Here is a 20,879-nt window from a genome sequence, read left to right on the forward strand (position 1 = left end):
CACCTAGAAGTCTTTCAATTCTCCAATAATAAAGAAATTGCTCATGAATTGTCCCAACAATTTAATTTCACCTAGGAGAGGTAGTGGTGATAGTCAAGATGGTGATAGCTAAAGTTAAACAAACATAAGCCTGTAAATACATACCCTGACCCATAATTTATCATTCATAAAAAATGGCGGTAGAACAAATGAAATCATCAGCTCAAGGGATTTGTCAACCTCTGCTCTAAGTGAAGATCACAAACACTCATAAAAGCACATGCTTACAGACATGCAGACACACAGACTATAATAGCAAGGTCAGAGAGAGGCCAGTAGAAAGAGAGAGAGTGAACCAAGGAAGAGGTTAAAGAGACTTTGCACACAGGAGATGGGAGAGGACGACAGGGAGACAAACATACCCCAAAAGACTGAGTTCTGTAATAAAATCAAAAGGTGCTTCAACAAAGTATTAGTTCAAGGGTGTGCACACGTATGCAACCAGGTTATTGTAAGGCTTTTATTTGTCATTTTACCCCCTTGAAGATTTCAGTGTGTTTTTCAATTGAATTGTTTACATTATAGGTCACATTAAAAGTGAAAAAAGTTCATGATTTATCTTTCTCATTCTTTTTCATCACAAAAACCTGGCATTTTAACAGGGGTGTGTAGACTTTTTATATCCCCTGTACATGGGCTTATTTACAGGACTCTTAGAGGTTGAAGGGGAAACAGGATGTGAGAGGGAGAAGACAGAGTTAATAGGAGAGACGGATCAAGAGAGGGAGAAGAGAGAGGAAGAGAGTGGGAGAAAGGGAGAGAGGAAGAGAGGGCGAGAGAGAGGGAGAAAGGGAGAAATAGACGAGTTAAAGCGACAGGAAATGCTTAGATGCTATAGAGAATTAGTAAAGGAGAGCTAGGGGAGAAATGATGTTGACAACATCTCTATCTTTCTTTAGTGTGTTAGCTAAATGAGCACATTATCTTTCTTGTATACAGTGGTATTTACAAAGAGCCACAGATGCCATTATTGAATGTCCTTCATTTACAGCAGGCTAAACGCCATACACCAACAGCTTAACGAAAAGCACAAAGCACTGACAGATGCTCGCACCGTCTAATAGATTTATTGTGTTGGAGACATGTCTTCTTTCCGCTGTCTCAGTAAAAGTCATGTGATCTGTAGGCTTGGCCTGGGATGAGGCTGACCTGGGAGTATCAGAGGTTCCTGGGGTGAGCCGGGGTCAGATGAATCCTGGGAGAATCACAGGAGATGTGCCAGACTATATTCTCTCTATTCAATTGAAATTTGAACAACTTTTTGCGGGGGTGGGAAAGATGTTTGTATTACAAAGCAATTGGAAAAAAAAGCAAGATATAATGAATAATAAAAGTGAAAAAAATCAGTTTATCTATCTCAGCCCAGCATACCAACATTTGGGTTTGGTCATGGAGGTATATTATTTGGCTGGGAAAAGAGCTGCTGTAGTTGTATTTGTCTTTTAAAAGTATGTCTAGTTTGGACTTTGGTTCATAGATCGTTTGACAATTTATTTATTGTTAATAAAGCAATTTGTCTACTTGATTGATGGAAGATAATATAAGGGAGAAGTTTATAGAGGACTTGAAGTGTTTATTAAATAGCAAAAAAGATGGTCCATTGCCACGTATCCTTGAAGATACTGAAGGGGTTCAGGGAAGAGGTTATTGAGTTAGGAGTTATTATCCTCATACAATACAGGCTTTATGGTGAAGAGGAAACCCCATGGAGAAGGCCAACCCAATAACTGGGCTTATGTAACCCACATTGTTGGTTCCCCAGTGTAAACAATTCTGTGAAGTGGACGTGCACACACAAACTAACAATTCCTCAAAACACACGCAGAAAGACCAATACTTACAGACATTTTGGGCCAGAACAAAAAGTCCTGTTCACTCAGTGGTGTTATAACCGGACCCAGGAAATAGCAACTAGGGTCTGGATTCCAGGATTCTGACTGTAAACGTGCAGGTGTCTGAGGAGGACCTAACCTGGAACAATGTCTTTTCCCTTATCAAAGTTCAGTCAGCCAAAGAGTCCCTCACTAAAACAAAACTTTAGTAACTGTGGCCTCTTCAAGACTCTTCATTCATTGCCCTGTATATGTATATAATCCTTTTACACTGTAGGAGACTGACGGTAGACAAGCGCTCTGCCTAAGGCAAAATGCAAATGACAGTATCATTCTGAATATTATAATTTATTTATTTATTTATTTATTTCCAAGATATTTATCAGCTGTGGTGTGACGTGGACGTGAGAATGTGGTACTCTAACCACGAAGAATGATAGTTTTCACATAGCCTATATATTCAGAATCTCACATGCTTAGCATGGTATAGAACAGGAGTATTCAAATCTTACCCTGCGAGGGCCGGAGCAAGCTGGTTTTCGGTTCTACCTCATCATATATTGAACCCACCTGGTGTCTTAGGTCTGTATAAGTCCCTGATTAAAGGGTTGCAATGAAAAACTGGAGTGGAACTGCCTTCAAGGGCCACATTTGAATACCTCTGGTATAGACCAACAAGTCATCCTCTAAACAGCATGTTCCAAGGTATGAAATGCATCGGCACTGCATCACATTATTAGTGGTGTCTAACCTTTTTATTTGATATGTTTGTATTTTTTGTCTTGAGAATGTTGGTGTCAAATGATTATCTTTAGTTACATGATATCCTCATACATTTCTTCTAGAACTGCACTAGGTTTTGGTTATTCTTCAAAGCTATTTTCCCTCAGGTTCTCCTAAGACATAACCTTCATGACACAAGCTTCTGACATTCCCCCGGACATCCTACCTACTCAAGTTTTTAGTTCCTAACCTTTTTTCTTCAGTACAACTTGTAGTACTAGACTTTTAGAACTGATATGACTTAGAATGTGTGAGTCCATTCTGATCAATGGCTGGGAGGCTAGTCTTTGATAGCATGCCTTTGGGAGAACACCTTCTTCTTCAAAACGACAATTACCCGGCAGTTGTGTCTATTGAATCCGAAATTTCTAAAATGATGCACTACTGTCAGTGCACTCAGTTATTAAAGTAGTGCATTACATTTATCAGCTACTGAAGTACTTTTAATAACAGAAAGGAGAGAAGAAGGGAGGGGAAGACTGGCAAAAGTAAAAGAGGACACAGCTCTTTACAACATGTTATATCCCTGAGCAAACTAAAGTAAATCATTGTTTGACTACTTTTTTTGGCTATGTATTCTTCACTCACGCTTCTCAATAATTCCTTACATGATTGAGCGGGTTTAGATGTGACTCATAGGAGAAGATATGTTTTACCTTGATGATAGCATCATGGGAAAATATGAATGTTCAGCCGGTTGGTGTGAAGGGCTCAAGGTTGGTTTCCTTTCCAACTCTTCAACAACTCTTAGCCATCTAAAAATGTACCCCCTGTTTAGCTACACTAGACAGTCTGTTTGACCGATAACTTGGATTCTAGACACATACTGGCTCAGCACGAAACAAACATACTTATTACTGGGACTGTCTTACAAAGAAACTATTGAGTAAAGAACAGTGGAACAGTGGAAGCAGTTCCATAAACCCCAGAATATGTTTTCACACTGACAGAGTTTCACACTGACCTTGTTTTGTGAATGTAGCTGCGACCACTCTGTCAATAACAGCAGGGTTGTGGTTAGCAGGGATGCATGAAGTCTGGAAAAAAAACTCTGGGATTTTTTTCCCTTAAACAGTCCTTTCTGTGAATCGGTAGGATTTGTTCCCCTCTTCTGGGTGGCATTACTATCAACTGTGTGATGGACTGATTCATATTTAACAAGCAACACATTTGTCGCTTTGCCATTTAAGAGACAAATGAAAGGCTGCATCTCAATGCACACACACAGGCCATCCACCAAAATCTAACAGATATGGCATCCCTTCTCCAACTTTGGGACTTATTGCTCCTCTTTTTTGGCACTCGGAGAGAAACTTATGAAGACAGAAGCACTTTATTTGTCAGGAACTGTACCTCCTTTTGGCCCCCTTCTCTTCCACTCCCTCTGGTTGTTGTTTTTACCGTCCTGTCCACTTGACTTGTGACATAGGGAAACAGCTTTAGTAATAGAATCACAAGCCAGCCCTTTTCAAGCTCTATAGCCCCCTGATAAATGAAAGCTAGAGGGGGTAAGCAGAGGCCTATGACTGGGAACTCTCTTTGCAGAGCTATTCCTTCAGAAACATGGAAACAAATTTTTTTAAACCTTAGTAGGATCAATACCTAAACATATTCCTATTTTGAAGCTAGGTTGGCAGTTCTAGGTTCCCCAAGACACATTTTCATAATCTGTCATAAATCATATAATCTTGTCATTGGCAGATAAGGATCTGCTTTGTCCTTGACTATGTGCTATAACTCTGCAGTAGATAATTGGGATAGAGTTCACAGGCTAGAGCCGAGCTTCTCTCTTGGATACAGACCATCTGATTCCAGTAATGCCATGCCAAGCGTTCTGCACTCTGCTGCCATTCAGAGCATCTGCTTTACTTTGCCTTTCTGCTCTCGGTTCGTTTTCTATCTTTATTTCCTTTTGGCAAGCCGATGTTCTCTCCTTACAGTGCGGTACATTTAATTCCACTCTAACTGGAGCCTATCGAACCACAGATCAAGTGATGCTGCTGGACAAATAGATATGAAAGCCAAGTGGGGGACAGAGGTTACAGACAAGTCTAGCTAATTAGACTTATAGGGAATAGAGAGTCTGATCCAACAGCATAATGAGAGAGTTGAGTGAGAGAGTGAGAGAAAGATGAAGAAAGCTACAGTATATACAGAGTAAGATACAGAGACAGAGTAGGGTGAGAAACCGATAGAGAGATGGCTTTCTATGTCATCAATATGAATATAAAACTTTCCACTCAGGATCTGTCTGAAAATACTGCCAGCTATAGCACTCTTTGCCCATTTCTTTGTGAGGGCTTCAGTTAACTAAACAACAAATAAGTCAAATAGGTGGAAATGGAGTTGCACTTCCTAACCTATTGACAAATGTATGACCATTAAAGACACATATTTCCCACACATAATACAGACCCACCAATAATTTATTAAACAAATCCAATTAATAAATTTGATAGGTGTACTTCAACAATATGTAATCACTGCAGCAAGATTTGTGACTTGATACCAAAACAAAAGGGCAACCAGTGGAGCACAAACAACATTAACAACTATAAATCTTATTTATTTAAGTATAGGAGGTGACTCAGTTCCCTTTCACTTCTGACAATTATCTGCTGCCTTTCAACTTTCCATTACTTCACATTTAAACGCAGTGTTCTCTAGTTGGTTTTTTTGATGTTCCTGGATAACCATTTTATCCAGTCCCTAGCAACATAAACTATCCCAACCTTTTGCTGTGTTTTGGCTTTTGTAATCATTGTTAATTGTACATTATGTCCATGTCTAGTCAACTAATACCTAATGTGTAATTTTAGCTGTGCTCTTTGAGCTAAATAATGTCTTAGACACAAGGCATCAACTTCTCTAGTAGAGAGATATACAGACTCCTGACAATGTTTTGATAATGGAAGATTACAACTGCCAGTATTGTTTTTCACGTCAGAAGAGTATAGCAATATCTCCAGCCAGATAACGTAGTGAACATGGCAGCTGACCCCCGCTTTTTCAGACCTTGTTTTGGTTGTGACCCGAATTGCAACCTATTTCCTGTGTTGTTCACTTTGTTTGACCAGAGCTTTTTGGGCCCTAGATGAAAGTAGTGCATCAAATAGGGGATATGGTGCCACTTAGGATGCGGACTATGGCTCCTGCCAGTGCTCCATTCATTCCCATGCTGCCTAGTGGTGCCTGGGAGCTTCTTGACACTACTTAGGAGTTGGCAAGCTGGGCCAAGAGGAGAGAGAGCTCCACTGTTGCTGCAGGGCATAATGGTTTCTGTAGTCTCTTCATCTTTGCGCTGCTCGTTTCGGTGTGTGTCTCTGCATCGGTTTGTGCACTTGTTTTCCTACATTTTCAGGACAAACATTAAACATAACTTCCTGACATGACATAAAAATTAGAAAAATGGTGAAAAGGCCTGACATTTTAGAAACCCTGACTTTTCTAAAAGCTTTTGTAAGGCTAATGGATTTAGTTTAGTATTCAGTGTTTAGAATGGGTAAGATATGGGTTCGTTTTAGGTTTAGTGTTAGAACTTAAAGGGGCGTTTCACCATAGCTCTACTACTTAGTGTACCAAGTACTACTTTTGCCAGTGATACAGTGGGGAGAACAAATACATTGCCGATTTTGCTGATTTTCCTACTTACAACGCATGTAGAGGTAATTTTTATCATAGGTACACTTCAACTGTGAGAGACGGAATCTAAAACATAAATCCAGAGAATCACATTTTAAAATGATTAATTTGCATTTTATTGCATGACATAAGTATTTGATCACCTACCAACCAGTAAGGATTCCGGCTTTCACAGACCTGTTAGTTTTTCTTTAAGAAGCCCTCCTGTTCTTCACTCATTACCTGTATTAACTGCACCTGTTTGAACTCGTTAACTGTATAAAAGACACCTGTCCACACACTCAATCAAACAGACTCCAACCTCTCTGCAATGGCCAAGACCAGAGAGCTGTGTAAGGACATCAGGGATAAAATTGTAGACCTGCACAATGCTGGGATGGGCTACAGGACAATAGGCAAGCAGCTTGGTGAGAAGGCAACAACTGTTGGCGCAATTATTAGAAAATGGAAGGAGTTCAAGATGGCGGTCAATCTCCCTTGGTCCGAGGCTCCATGCAAGATCTCACCTCATGGGGCATCAATGATCAGAACTACACGGCAGGACCTGTTCAATGACCTGAAGAGAGCTGGGACCACAGACTTCTAGATGCTTTGTAAGTGGGAAAACCATAAAATCTATTTCCTCCTTCCTTCCTATATTAATCTGTCTATAAAATCTCACAGACATCTGTCTATAAATGTTATAGACATGTTACACACCACCTATGGGCCCCAAGAGTGAAGATACCTTTTAAGGTTAGAGTTAGTTCATGGTTTAGGGTTTTAAGGTTCAGGAAAATTGGTTTTTGAATGAAGAAAGAATCTTAGTCCTGAAAGCCATGATGTGATATATACTTTTTCTCTGGCCTGTTTGAGTATTTTCTGACGTTTGGATTACTCAGCACCAGCTTCCATTATCAGGTGTACAAACCCGTTTCCAAGAAAGTTGGGCAGCTGCATAAAACGAAAATGAAAACAGAATACAATGATGTGCAAATCATTTATCGCTATATTTAATTGAAAACGGTTGATTTGCACATCATTGCCTCCTGTTTTTATTTACATTTTACGCAGCATCACAGCTTTCTTGAAAACCCGGGTTGTAAACTGCTTTTTTCCCCACTCTCTCCGCCCTGTATTTTCTCTCTGTCCTGTATGTTTCTCAGCATTAAGGTACTTCATACCTTTATACAGCTCTATTTACAATACACAAATAGAAAGACGGAAAAAGACAGAGGTGAAGAGAAAACGGAGCCTCACTTTTCTCACAGTGGCCTTACCATTCATCTGACAAAGAGATTGATGGAGAGACGAAGACAGGAAGGGGAGAGAGAGGGTACCGGCAGTCCTTAACATTGAGAGAGAGAAACAAAGTGGAGGAAACTACATTGCTATGTCGGGATAATGACAGAGAAGAGGCAGCAGACACTAGAGACCCTGGTCGTTTTATTCATACGCCCCCGGCAACGTCTTCAGATTCTTCTGTGCTTTTCTCCCTTTTCTATTCCTCTCCTCTGTTTGGTCTTGAAAGAAAAACAACTTGTCACCAGGATTCAAAGAGGAGCTTAATTGCTGCCTAAGCTGCAGTAAAATGGCACAATACATTAATGCATTAGTCATTTGGTGAAAAGATGAAGAATTTATCTGAATAACTTTCCCTTTTAACTAAATAATATTAAGTAAGTAAATATTGGGTAAATCAAATGGGGTTTTGCCAACTCTAGGGAATTGTAGATGAAGGGCTTTTAGAATGTTTCGTAACTGGCCTTTTGAAATGTCATATAGCTCTGAGACAGGCCTTTTGGAATGTTTTTTAATACCTGAACAAACAAACAACTGGCCCCACTGAAAACTGAGACTACATGCATACACTCCATGGTTTTTAATAGGTGTGTCTCTTTTAGTTAACCTCTAAATGTCACAAATGGGAGGTGGGGCTCAATAATGCAGTATTATACATGTTATAATGTGCCAATGTGAATTATGGTATACAAGTGAAATGATTTACTAGTATTTACACTATAACATACTAATCTAAATGTAATGGCCATCCAAATACCATGTAGAGATGTGGATCTATTCTCTCCTATCTTTTAGCTATCATTTCAAGTTCAAACTAATTTCGATCAGTATACTGTATGTGGTACTGTCTAAGAAACAAACACCCTTTTTACACAGTAGCTGCTGCACATTTTAACATGACCAATAACCAAAGGCTTAGTGAATGTCTGAAGGTTACCACATTCAGATGCAATATTTTGAATTACTCTTTTTAGTTTATGGCTAGGACATATAAACTGTAACCTAGGAAACCTGGGAAAAGGCATAGATCTCCATGAAAATGATGTGCCACAGTTTTTAATATCTTCTCCCTTAATGCCCAGAGGGAGAGAAGACAAAGGAAATGGAGACAGTGAGGCGTTTGTATATATATGGGTGTGTGTGTGTGTGTGTGTGTGAGAGAGATGTGGCATTACTTCCCAGCCATTGAGTTCATTATTGGCCTACTCAGATATTCATCCCTCAGTCACCATAGGCCCCTGCCAGATCCTAATTCACTTAATTCCTTGATTATCAATTCCGCTAGCGTCCAGGCGAAAAAGGTCGATGTTTTTTCTGTGTTTACGGGAACTTTCTAATGTCGCTTCCAAATGAAGAACGGGTCTAGTTACTCAATGAGGAGAAAAATAGCTCTATTAAAAAACGGTCAGTAAATCTAGGCTATCTCCAAGGAAATATGCTTTATATCACAATAAAATATAGACACACACACACACACAAGTTAAGTGATGAGGCAGATTAATATGAATCCCTATAGGTTGAATTCTAAATAAGCTGTTTTCCTGTGGAGATGTGATGTAAATGAGAAACGGTAGGATCATGTCAGCCTCAATGTACACTTAATGAGTCTTGGGCTGTCAAACTGCGAAAAAATGTATCCCAATTAATTGCATGAATTTCTTTAATCGCTATTTATTCGTGCCTAAAGAAAGATTTCCATTTGAAAAGCAGTCGTATGATCGTAAGTATAGGAATACATTCATCTATATCAGAATGTATTTAAAAGCATTTAAATTATACAGTTGTATTACCTTGGTAAGTAACTGGATGTTCTTCTTGATGTTATCCTTTTAGTCTTTACACTTTAGGTTTTTCTTATTTTGAGAGTCTTTTAGACTAAACAGCTGGCTTTATTTCATGCTACTACAACCTATTTTATAGATCAATTTGACAAAATGACACACTCATAACCACTTTTTATAGCTGTACTATACTGCACTCAAAGTCCTGCTCATCTCCCTGCATCTAGATATACTATTCTGATAATGTAAATGTGTACATCAACTCTAAATCCATGTGAAATATGAACCCATCAGTAATATTATTTTAATCCTCACCATCTTTTCTATATTCAGTGAACTCTGAAAGTATTTGGACAAAGACACAGGTATTTATTGTTTGTTCTTTATTCCAGCTCTTTGAAGAAACTTTGGATAAACAATTTAGGAATTAAAGAATGTTTTGTACTTATCCTCCTATTTTAGGGTACATTCTATCGTTAGATTAACATTACATTTACAGATTAACCTTCAAGTCTAGTACATCTGAATGTGCAACATGTTTAACAAATTGGGTTATTATGTGAATTTCTTTCATGGATTTCCATGTGGCAGGCCATGGCCCTGTGAATGCTTATTGTTCAATGAAGGCCAATACACTTGAGATACAAAAAATTGCATTGAGTTTAAATGCAGTATAGGAGGTTTTGCGAGATGTATCATTCAGTCCTAAGGGATTTTTCACAAAAATCCAAATGGAGGATCTCATGAATTCCTGTGGCAATGTGTTATTTGTTATAAGCAGAGGGACCTACATACACATGTCATGATTTTAGGTCCAATGGGTTTAGGGATGTGACCCCGTACAGCCCAACCATCAGGCAATAAGTGTATTCTTGTAAATGCCAAGATCTATATGGCAAGACACATCATTCACCTGAATATAGTGAATATCCGGACAGTGATGTCAGAGATTGCGTGGAATGTGTACGAACGCCAATCCTCTGTCCTTTGATCATTTCATCACGGGGAACGATAAAATGTAATGTTATAAGTCAAATACTTTGTAAACAACAGCAATAGACTGAAACTATGGCTAAAACGTTAGCACATGTATTGATATGCACCATTTCAAACTAGCTGATTTAGGCTTTTCCCACTAGACCTGACCACAACACGCTGGCCAAACACTAAAATCCTGTCAACCAACTATATTAATTGGCTGGTGGGACAAAACATGCCAGGAAAATTCAAGGACATTGAGATTGCTGTTGGTAGCACAAATAGCTTGGGTTGTCGTTTTTTTTTACATACAATTCTTGGTAGTCTGGAACTTTTTAAAATGATTCTTTACACTTTAGATTTATACATAGATTATAAGGGGAAATAAATATATTTTTAAGTCTATGGATCAAAAATCCCACCATGTTCTTTTACTGACCATTGTGGGTTAGAATGCTTTTGTCAACCAATGAGAAGGGAGAGGCGGGACTTGTGAGATTTTAAACGTATCAAATAGAACAGAATTTTCTTTGAATGCCTGACAATGAAGATGTTCAGTGACATGCACTTTAAATCACATGGTTGAACACAATGTATGTACACATTTGTTTTATATATACTGTACAGGTTAAATTACACAGTGGAGACATGATGTAAATGACAAACAGCAGGATGATGGCGGGCTCAATGTACATGTGAAAAGGCTACATCTCTCAAACACTTACTGTACATACAAACCCACACACACACAAAGTACTTGTAAATGTTAGAAATGGGGACATGAGAACGAAATGGCAAAATGGAGAACATTGTATAGACTCCTGAGTGGGTTCTACTGATGAATGTAATTGGACAGTATTGTAGACTGTCTGGTAGTAATCATGCTTTATCTCTGGTTTGAGTCTCAGAGGTCCAGAGTTATGAGATACTCTGGGATATCAGTTCCTCCTTCATCTGCCTCTTGTCTACAATGAAGAACAGAGAGAGAGAGAGTTGGCTTATCTTCTCCCCACTCCATGTCCAGTATCATGGTCCCTGCCCAGCAAATCCGCCCTCCCTACCACTGCCAGTCTCGTCAGAGAGGGAGAGGGAGACAGAACGATGAGTCAAAAGAGAGAAAGACGGAGAGTGTTCAGGGAGACGGTGAGATTGAAAGAGAGAGGGAGAGAAGGCTTTTGAGCTTTATTTAATGTGACTTGTTTTTCATTAACACCTAATTCTGTGTCAGGAAACATAACCAGCAGCAGCCAAAGAGGAAAACAATTATTGCATGCGATGGGCAGGTTTGGCCTCCTATCATCCTTCCTTATTATGGATGGAACGGGTTGTGTGTTTCTGTGCTTTTTCCAGCTGATACCACTTTCATGTAGTAATTGACCATTGTCATGGTCTGTCCTCATTAAGAAGAAGTTGGTTGATTGCCCTTTGTAGAACATGACATGTCATTGGCCGTGTTAGCAGTTTGACGGAATGGACGTCACATCGTGTTGGAATGTAGAAACTTGCTGCTATTTAGATGTTCATAATTGTATCACCCTCCAGTTAAGAGGCAGGAGGCCTCCAATAAGGACATGTCCCCTGCAGATGCATCTTGGCACCAGCCCCATTGGAGTTCTGGAACATTTGCGATGAACAAACTTTTTTTTTCTCCCAGTTTATATTTACATTATATATATATATATATAAGTCAATTGACTATAATAACTAAGTTAGCCATGAAACTCCATGTTTGAAAGCCAGGGTTGTTTTTTGTTGACATGTGGCACAAATTGGCAAATGGCTGGTGTTAAAGTTTCTGTAGCATCCACCCACCAGCTATGGACGCCAGGAATGAGCCGAAGTCTCCTTCAACCCTGAGGGGCTGTGTTCACAGGAACTACGGACCCCCTCTGGACAGTGTCTTTACTCCAACACCACTATCTGTTTTCCCTAACAACAGACTGGTTCATCTCGGCGTGAACAGGGTGTGGGATTGAATGGTATGTTGTGTCTGTGTGTCTGTGTGCGCGTGCGTGTGCATGTGCCCCCTTGCACTCAGGCCCAATGAGCCATCATACTGCTAAACGACAGGGTCAGTGAGCACTCAACCCTGCCTCCCTCCAACTGTCACTGACTATAGCCTCTACTCTAACCTGTGGCCCATATGATACCCTACCCCCTATGTAGTGCCCTTTGTCCACTAGCCAGCATGCTTCCCTTTCAGGCTGACTATCCAGACTTCTCTCCCATGCGCTCCATCAGTAGAGAAGCACTGCAATGTGCAGCTTGGGTTTAAGATTGATAGATGCAGGTAATTGTTGCCACCCAACAATCTTACACAGCAATCCTACACAACACTTAAGTCTATTAAATTAGCCTCCACTGACCCTTTTAGAATCAATAGCAGTGTTTTCTTCTCTCTCGCTGCAGATGAACACGATGTGACAAGACAGCAGGTGTGACACCATCCTGTCAGTGACCGATACCCCAGTAGTCCTAACTCTCTCTGAGCTGGCTATTGATTTCTGAAATGTGAACCAAGATAAGAAATAGGGAGATCTGTCCCCTGTCTGGCTGGTTCATTTGATCATGTTGTCTGAGGACTGAAAGGGGATGTGATGTACTGTAGTGTGGGGTCTCGACCTAACAAAGTGGATTAAATGATTTCTCTCTCTGGATCTCTCTCTCTCTCTCTCTCTCTGGATCTCTCTCTCTCTGGATCTCTCTCTCTTTCTCTCTCTGGATCTCTCTCTCTTTCTCTCTCTGGATCTCTCTCTCTCTGGATCTCTCTCTATCTGGATCTCTCTCTCTCTCTCTGGATCTCTCTCTCTCTCTCTCTCTCTCTGGATCTCTCTCTCTCTCTCTCTGGATCTCTCTCTCTCTCTCTCTCTCTCTGGAATTGAGGTATCCGCAGAGAGATAAAAAGGGACAAAATCATCCGGTCAGGTGCCTCAGTCCAGCTCAGGAATAATCAGACGAAGTTATGGGGCAGACCAACCTCAGCTTGGATCAAAAGCAATTAGCAGCTCGACACGGTATTACACAGAGTAACACCGTAGTACAATGTCCTGGACTGTCCCCTGGGTACAGAGGAACAAAGCTAAACATTCATTACCCTGGCTTCATGCCAAATGGCATCCTATTTCCATTAAGTGCATTTCAGACCAGGGCCCATAGATGTAGGCCATATATTTTACTGTTTGGACTGTATAGAAATAGGGTAGTCACACATCCCCAGCAGTGGAACCACCACCCTCCGCAAGATACAGAGCACGTTCCCCTCCGCAGGATTGGGAACAATCCCTTTATGAACACTCTTCACAATACCCTGGAGAGGGCAACACATGAAGACATGATTTAGCTTGTATTTCATGTAGTAGCGATCTGGATGCATTTAGAATGTGTTTACACATCTTAGTAGCGGAAAAACTCATCTTAACACCATTTCCTCACACACAAACACTCTTACACACACACACACACCCAGACACACACACACACACACACACACACTCTCCCTGAACCACCCTCCAATACGGTGTCCTAATCTTAGCAGTAATTGAGGATTATCAAATGGCAGTAAAAGTTATACCATCTAAGATAATTACTACATGCTAATATTTAATAAGCCCTGTAAGTCCCAGTGAAGAAATGCAGCTGACAAATGGCGAGAACAAAGAAACTGAAAACGATATGCCTTATTTCCGCATAGGGAAAATAAAAGAACAATCACCCGTCTGTGGACCGACTGTGGTAAACAATTAAACCAAATGCGCACGCACACACTCTAATTTACACGCACACAAACACACGTGTACACACAAACAGGTGCGCACGTGCACACACACGTACCCACAGAAGGAGAGAGGGAGGAAAACGGAACAACACATTAATTCATAATTCAGCCAGAGCCACCCAGACGTACCTTTAACAGAGATGTATCGTCAGGCCATGTTTTATTAACACAGCGCTACAACGCAACAATTAAAACAAGCCTGTGGCTCAAATGCTGCGCCATTCCCTAAACAGTGCACTACTGCACATTTGACAAAGGGACCCCGGAAATAGTGTGCCGTGTTGGAAATAGGGCGCCACTTGTGACACAGCCTATGGGAATGGAAGTGGGCTGTTAGTTTTGTAGAGTTCATTGGACGGTGGTGTTGATGCTCAGGGCCATTATAATCACAGTGTGGAGCTGAGATATTCTTCATTCTCCGTGGAGCCTGTTCGCCGTCCAGGCTAACATTACTGGGTCTTATATTCCATTAACTCCAGTCCCAGTTGTTGTCCGGCTGATCCTGGTTGTCTTTTGCCCGTTGTTTTGGATTTGTGTGTGTTCATGTACTGTAGCTAACAAATCCTGTCTGCCTGAGTGTATGTGTATGTGTGTGGGTGTGCGTGTGTATGCGTGTGGGTGTGTATGCGTGTGGGTGTGCGTGTGTATGCGTGTGGGTGTGCGTGTGTATGTGTGTGCGTGTGTATGCGTGTGAGTGTGTATGTGTGTGGGTGTGTATGTGCGTGGGTGTGCGTGTGCGTGGGTGTGCGTGTGTATGCGTGTGGGTGTGCGTGTGTACGTGCGTGGGTGTTCATGTGTTACAAGTCACATTCATTTTGTCCCATCGACCGTGAATTTAGAGTTACAGGATTCCATCTGAAGCAGAAGATCAATGGCAAAGAGATACAGGATATCTATGAAGTTTCAGGGCCCCTAGCTGGTCATGGGTGGCTTCTGTGCTCAGTTTGGTTCTATGTGGGCCCCTAGTTCCCCAGGTAGTGCAATACAATGGTCCCAGTTGCTTTAGTGGTAATATAACCCCTGTAGACCAACACACACACACATACAAACAGACAAACCCCAGCTCTTCGTCAATCTTTACAACAGCCTCATCGTCACTTTTACTGTTGTTCATTGTTTTACAAGTTAGTGCTCTTCTAATAGGAGCATAGATTATAGGCTACATTGAATTTTCATGTTGCATTCCCCCCTCACTTGGTTGCATCGCCTATGATATAGCCTAGCTGTATCTTTTTAAACATTAAAGCTTTGCTATAGCCATGATTCTACTCAGCATTACAAGACATGTTAATCGATAGGAGCCATGATGTAGTCTCCTGGGTCGCTGCACATAAAAAGTAATAGAGAAGGGCATGAACACTGGAGGATACTAGGACGAGGGGAATCAACTCGACAAGTCCTGGTATGTTTACTGGGATGAAATAGATCTGGCGAAGCGGGTGTTCTGTCACCAAGACCCCAGCCATCCTTCTCCATCTCTCTCTCTCTCTCTCTCTCTCTCTCTCTCACACTCTCTGTGTCTCTCTCTGTCCCTCTCTCTCTAACACTTTCCATGAAAGATATTAGATGAAAGGCGCAAGGATGCAATCAGGTTTTTCATTAACAAGAGGTCTGTCGGTTGGTCGTTGTTCAGTCTGCGTGTGTCTGCGTGTGTCTGTGTGTGCGTGTGTGGGTGTGTGCGTGCACGCGTGTGTCTGTGTCTGTGTGTGTGTGTAAGTGTGTGTGTGTGCGTCTGTATGCATGTGTGTGTGTGTGTGTGTGTGTGTGCGTGCGTGCGTGCGTGTGCGCTTGTCAGCAGGAGCAGCAGCAGTGCTGGTTCTAATATAACAGAGATTGTCTCTGTGTTTTACATGTAATAAACTTGAGTCTTGTTCAAGTGCCCCTGCCTCTGAGGATTTAATGGAATACATTATCATGGTGCTGTCGAAGGGGACCTGGCTGAGTGTGATCAGGATGCTGTATGACAGGCTGATGGGGTGGATTGGTGTAAGGCTGGTTGCGTTCGTGACGCTGACTGGCGTATGGTGCTCTCGGGACGCTACAAGGCGGATCTCAAAATAACGATGAATAAAACTGAATTCGTAGCGGTACTGACAGTCATTTACAAGTCGTCGTGCGTTTAGCCTTTCGAAGTGCGGTCGCTCCCCTTTCAGCAACGTGCCACGTTGTGGGGTGGTCTTCTGTCTTGTGTTCGGTAAAAGCTAGGTGACAAGCTGTCTGCAATGAGAAGGGGGCAGCTGGAAAGTGACTGGGATGAGCCATGCATCCTGCGGCCACGGTCAGGTGCCCTGTGGACCCTGTCCCCGTGACCAGACTGGTCGTAAGGCACGGCAGGGATGATAAGCAGTCAGGGAATAGAAGGTCTTTTCAGACGGGGGAACATTGACGTGTGGGGGAGTGGGGCTGTAATTGACGACACGGCTCCTGGTGGCGGATTAAGATTCATGGTGGGGCCCACACAGGGAGCACGACGCGGCGCGACACGGCGCGGCAGCCCCCCCAAGCATGAAAGACACGGCGCGACACTCTGACCAGCCTGACGCTGTTATTGATGGAAGGGGCCGGGGCGCTTGGGAAACGTGGTGTAGAAAAAACAAACATCTGAAATGCTTTCAGTCACATCCATGCTGGGGGCAGGGAGGAGAGCGAGAGGATTAGGTACAGAGCGACAGAGAGGAAAAGCACAGGGAGAACAATAGCTTGGAGAAAGGAGGGGCTTTGGAGACAAAGAAGATCCTTAAGACAAAATGGCAGAACGTGATATAGTAAATGACAGAACTCCGTGACATCAGTTTCATTGCACATTATTTTCTTCCTGTGACTAAACTCTGTGAATTGTGCATGCTAAGCATTGGGGATTTCTGTGACCAGGCTGTGGTAATGGTACATGTTCAGCTTTGGTAGCTTAGCAGTATATAGGATTTTTGGAGCAGGATTTTCAGGATAGCTTAGAACACACACACACACACACACACACACAAACAAATAGCTTTACGTACAAATAGGCACACACCTCTCAGATGTACCTCTGGCTGGCTGGCTAAATACTAGCTGCGATATCTCTGCTGTCCATGTGGCTCATGTTGTAGGACGCCTTAAACCTTACCCTGCGTGAGTCAAAGCCTGCCATGTGTGAGTCAAAGCCTGCCCTGTGTGAGTCAAAGCCTGCCCTGCGTGAGTCAAAGCCTGCCCTGCGTGAGTCAAAGCCTGCCCTGTGTGAGTCAAAGCCTGCCCTGTGTGAGTCAAAGCCTGACCTGGGGCTTGGATGATGGCAGCTTTTAAACATCACACACTAGGATATAATCAACCCATCGCCTGTAGTGGGCTTTCCATGGTAAACGCACACCAAGGTTGCATGCGGGGGTGGGGGGGTGGGGGGGGGCTTAAAAAACTATACAAACTACTGTATGAAACCTAGTGCAAATTAGTTGTATATCATGTTGAGAATAGATGATTTGCAGTGTGGATCATAAGAGATGGAGGTCATTAACACAACATAAATGAATAAGGATATTTTAGTTGCGCCTACCAAGTTGTACCACAGTTTGAAGTCGAGAAGTGCTCCAATACATTACATTAGTAGGCAAGAGTATACACCAGCTATACAGCATGTGTGTTGTTTCTGTACATTGCACAATCATGTTTGTTGTGTAGATGTTTGTGTGGATATGCGTGACTTAATTTTTCCAAAAACAATTGTGAACATAAGTAATGGCAAGAAATCCTAAGTTGGCCAGGAGCTTACTTCAGAAGCATTGCCAGTATTCATTGTGATTGTCACACTAATGAAGCTAGCTGTCTGTCAGCACTGACACTGGTTGAACCCAACTGTGTTGACTGTGGGGTTTTCTGTCCACACAAGCAGCAGTATGTTTAAAATTTCACCGATTTTAAGAGCTTTGCATTCTCATGTACTAGACGATAGTGTGCTCTCTTGGGTTCCCTCTTAAAATAATGGGATTATAGGTCTGAATCAAAGCCTTCGTCAGTGTGATTGTGTCCAATGATGTGCAGTGAGGTCTAAGTCAGTGTAGGCAACGAGAAATGCTCTAAAGTCTGATCAATAGTCAGGTTGAACACCCTAACAAATCTACTTCTGTTACCTTATATTAGATTAGAAGAATACACGTTTTAAATGGAACAGCATCGTCGTTGTCCCAGAATCGTATCTATTGAGACTGCCCTGGACAATGAAGTATTTTACTGCATCGATCTCAGCACGTTTCCGTAACACATATCACCAGTTTTATCTGCATGACTCTCAAAGTAAGCAATTGAGTCTGTGAGTAGTGGACAAAAAGCAAAAGAAAATTACAAAATCTCACCAGCGCTGCCAATTTCACACGTATATGCTCTGCCTCATGTGGCCCTTTACAAAACAACCGATTAAGCAAAATAGTAGCGAGTCTGATTGACAACCCGAAAACGTCAAGTCTGAATCCAGTAAACAAATATAGCCTACAAAATCAGGGAGTAGATAAACCAACCTTCAACTATCATTGTGAACGAATTTGGATTGCTGTTGACAGATAATTTGAGACAGCGTAGCCATCCCTTGACCACATGGTGTCAGCAGTTAAGAACAGCAGGCTGGGAAAGCAGAACAACCAGCTAACTTCAGCGCAACCACACAGCCACTCATTTCTAAAATTCTATTCATTTTGGAAACTTCCGGTAATTTTCTGCCCCTTATGCTGGTGTAAATCCATGAGATCATGTATTGTTTTACCATCTGACAGACTTTTTTTCTTCAAATAGTTTTAAATGTGACAATGAATTTGGCACGTCCACAGCTAGGCTATGCCAGTTAGCATTGCTAAATGTTCTTGCGGGACTGGAGAGCCAGTGGCTAAAACATTTTGATTAGTAGGACAAGGCATCTGTGCCTTAAAAGCACAGATGCCTTGTCAGGCCTTGTGCTTTTCCATACCCATTTGAAACAATATATGAATGTACTACCTAAGTGCCTACCGTCAAAATTGTTTGCATTCTCTTGAACAAGGGGGAAAAGCAGTGCAAAGAAATTTCTGATGACAAATCAATTATCACTGCAGAAAAAACAGTACAGGATCACTGTGTGGTGAAAACAGTTAAATATGTTTCTTGATTTCCCAAATTATAAAAATGTATAGACATTTTGTATTCAATATGGTGCACTTTCTCTCTTGCAATTTATTATTCTTTCATTCAGAAGAACCCTCCCCTCTGCTCTTTCTGGCTTGTTCATTCTTCTCAGTCATGTTCGCCATCAGTTCCACCTGTGCCTGTTAAGACGAGTGTGTCTGGGGTACCCTGTGATGTCCACTGGTGATCCCGGCCCTGCCTTGTTGGCTCCACAGCCATTAACATTCTCTTTAGCTCTGTCTCCTCTGTTTAACATGTAATGGTACACTTCACAAACAGAAAAACACAGTTCAGCAGAATGTTGTTTTAACTTGACACTGCACCTGTCAGCTAATGAATCTGTTCAGTGACAAAGTTCTACATACTAAGATTTTCAGGTTGATTAAATCAAGGACCAGTGTTTCTTACCACAGAGACAAAGCTAAAGGTAACAGAGGAGAGGGGATTCTTCTTCAACCAGCCTGTGTTGAGTGACAGCTGAGTCTAACCATGTTAAGCCCTGTTGGCAAACAATCTGTATTTTGACTGAAGCTTTATGATGATTGAAGTTCATAATAACAAGATTCAGGACGATATTTCAGGGAAGGTGCTAAACAGCCAGAGCTTCAGTGGATGCGATGGGTGCTCAAGACACATGGCATCGAAAAAGAGTTGTCCGCAGTAATCTTTGTCTTTTTATTGAAATAAATACCACAAGCAGAATTACAATTCAAATTCAGTTTTATTTTTTATTTGCGATAGCTAGCCAAACAGTGGTAACAAATAAATATAGATGTACAGTATGTAGATGTACAGTATGTCTGTTGCTAAAAATAAAATGAAACAAAATCTAAAAATGATCATGTCTGTGTTTTAGTCTGTTGCTGAGTGGCAGTATGAGCTGATAAGCCTGACATAAATAGGTCTACAATCAGTGACAGTGACAATGACAGCATCAGCAACTTGTTAGCATCAAGTGAGAAAGGGAGGGGAAAGGAGGGAAGACAGTGATTATCCAGGTCCAACAGCTGCCTAGGTTAAAAAAATACAGCAGCTACCAGTGAGGCCTTGTAACTGCAGGTAAACTTTTCTGTAGCTTCTGGTCATCATGTTACAATGACCAAAATATAAATGCAATATGCAATAATTTCTGCCCTATCTGTCAACTAACTGTGCTGTTAACAAATTTATTCACAAAAAAAAAGTCTAAGAAATAAGCTTTTCATTCTTATGGAAAATGTCTGGAGTCTTTTATAGTATCTCGCAAAAGTGAGTGCACCTCTCACAGTTTTGTAAATATTTGATTATATCTTTTCATGTGACAACACTGAAGAAATTATACTTTGATACAATGTAAAGTAGTGAGTGTACAGCTTGTATAACAGTGTACATTTGCTGTCCCCTCAAAATAACACAACACACAGCCATTAATGTATAAATCGCTGGCAACAAAAGTGAGTACACCCCTAAGTGACCAAATTGGGCCCACAGTGTCAATATTTTGTGTGGCCACCATCATTTTCCAGCACTGCCTTAACCCTCTTGGGCATGGAGTTCACCAGAGCTTCACAGGTTCCCACTGGAGTCCTCTTCCACTCCTCCATGATGACATCAGGGAGCTGGTGGATGTTAGAGACCTTTCCCTCCTCCACCTTCCGTTGAGTA

General features: G+C 41.5%; 1 protein-coding gene across 1 annotated transcript in view; it reads left to right on the forward strand.

Moving 5' to 3' along the window:
• The window catches only part of LOC105016195 (receptor tyrosine-protein kinase erbB-4), a 344,454-nt gene that overhangs the window by 138,311 nt on the left and 185,264 nt on the right, over positions 1-20,879 (forward strand). The gene's annotated exons all lie outside the window — the stretch shown is intronic.

Source organism: Esox lucius, chromosome 16 (assembly GCF_011004845.1).
Source record: "Esox lucius isolate fEsoLuc1 chromosome 16, fEsoLuc1.pri, whole genome shotgun sequence".
Classification (NCBI taxonomy): Eukaryota; Metazoa; Chordata; class Actinopteri; order Esociformes; family Esocidae; genus Esox; species Esox lucius.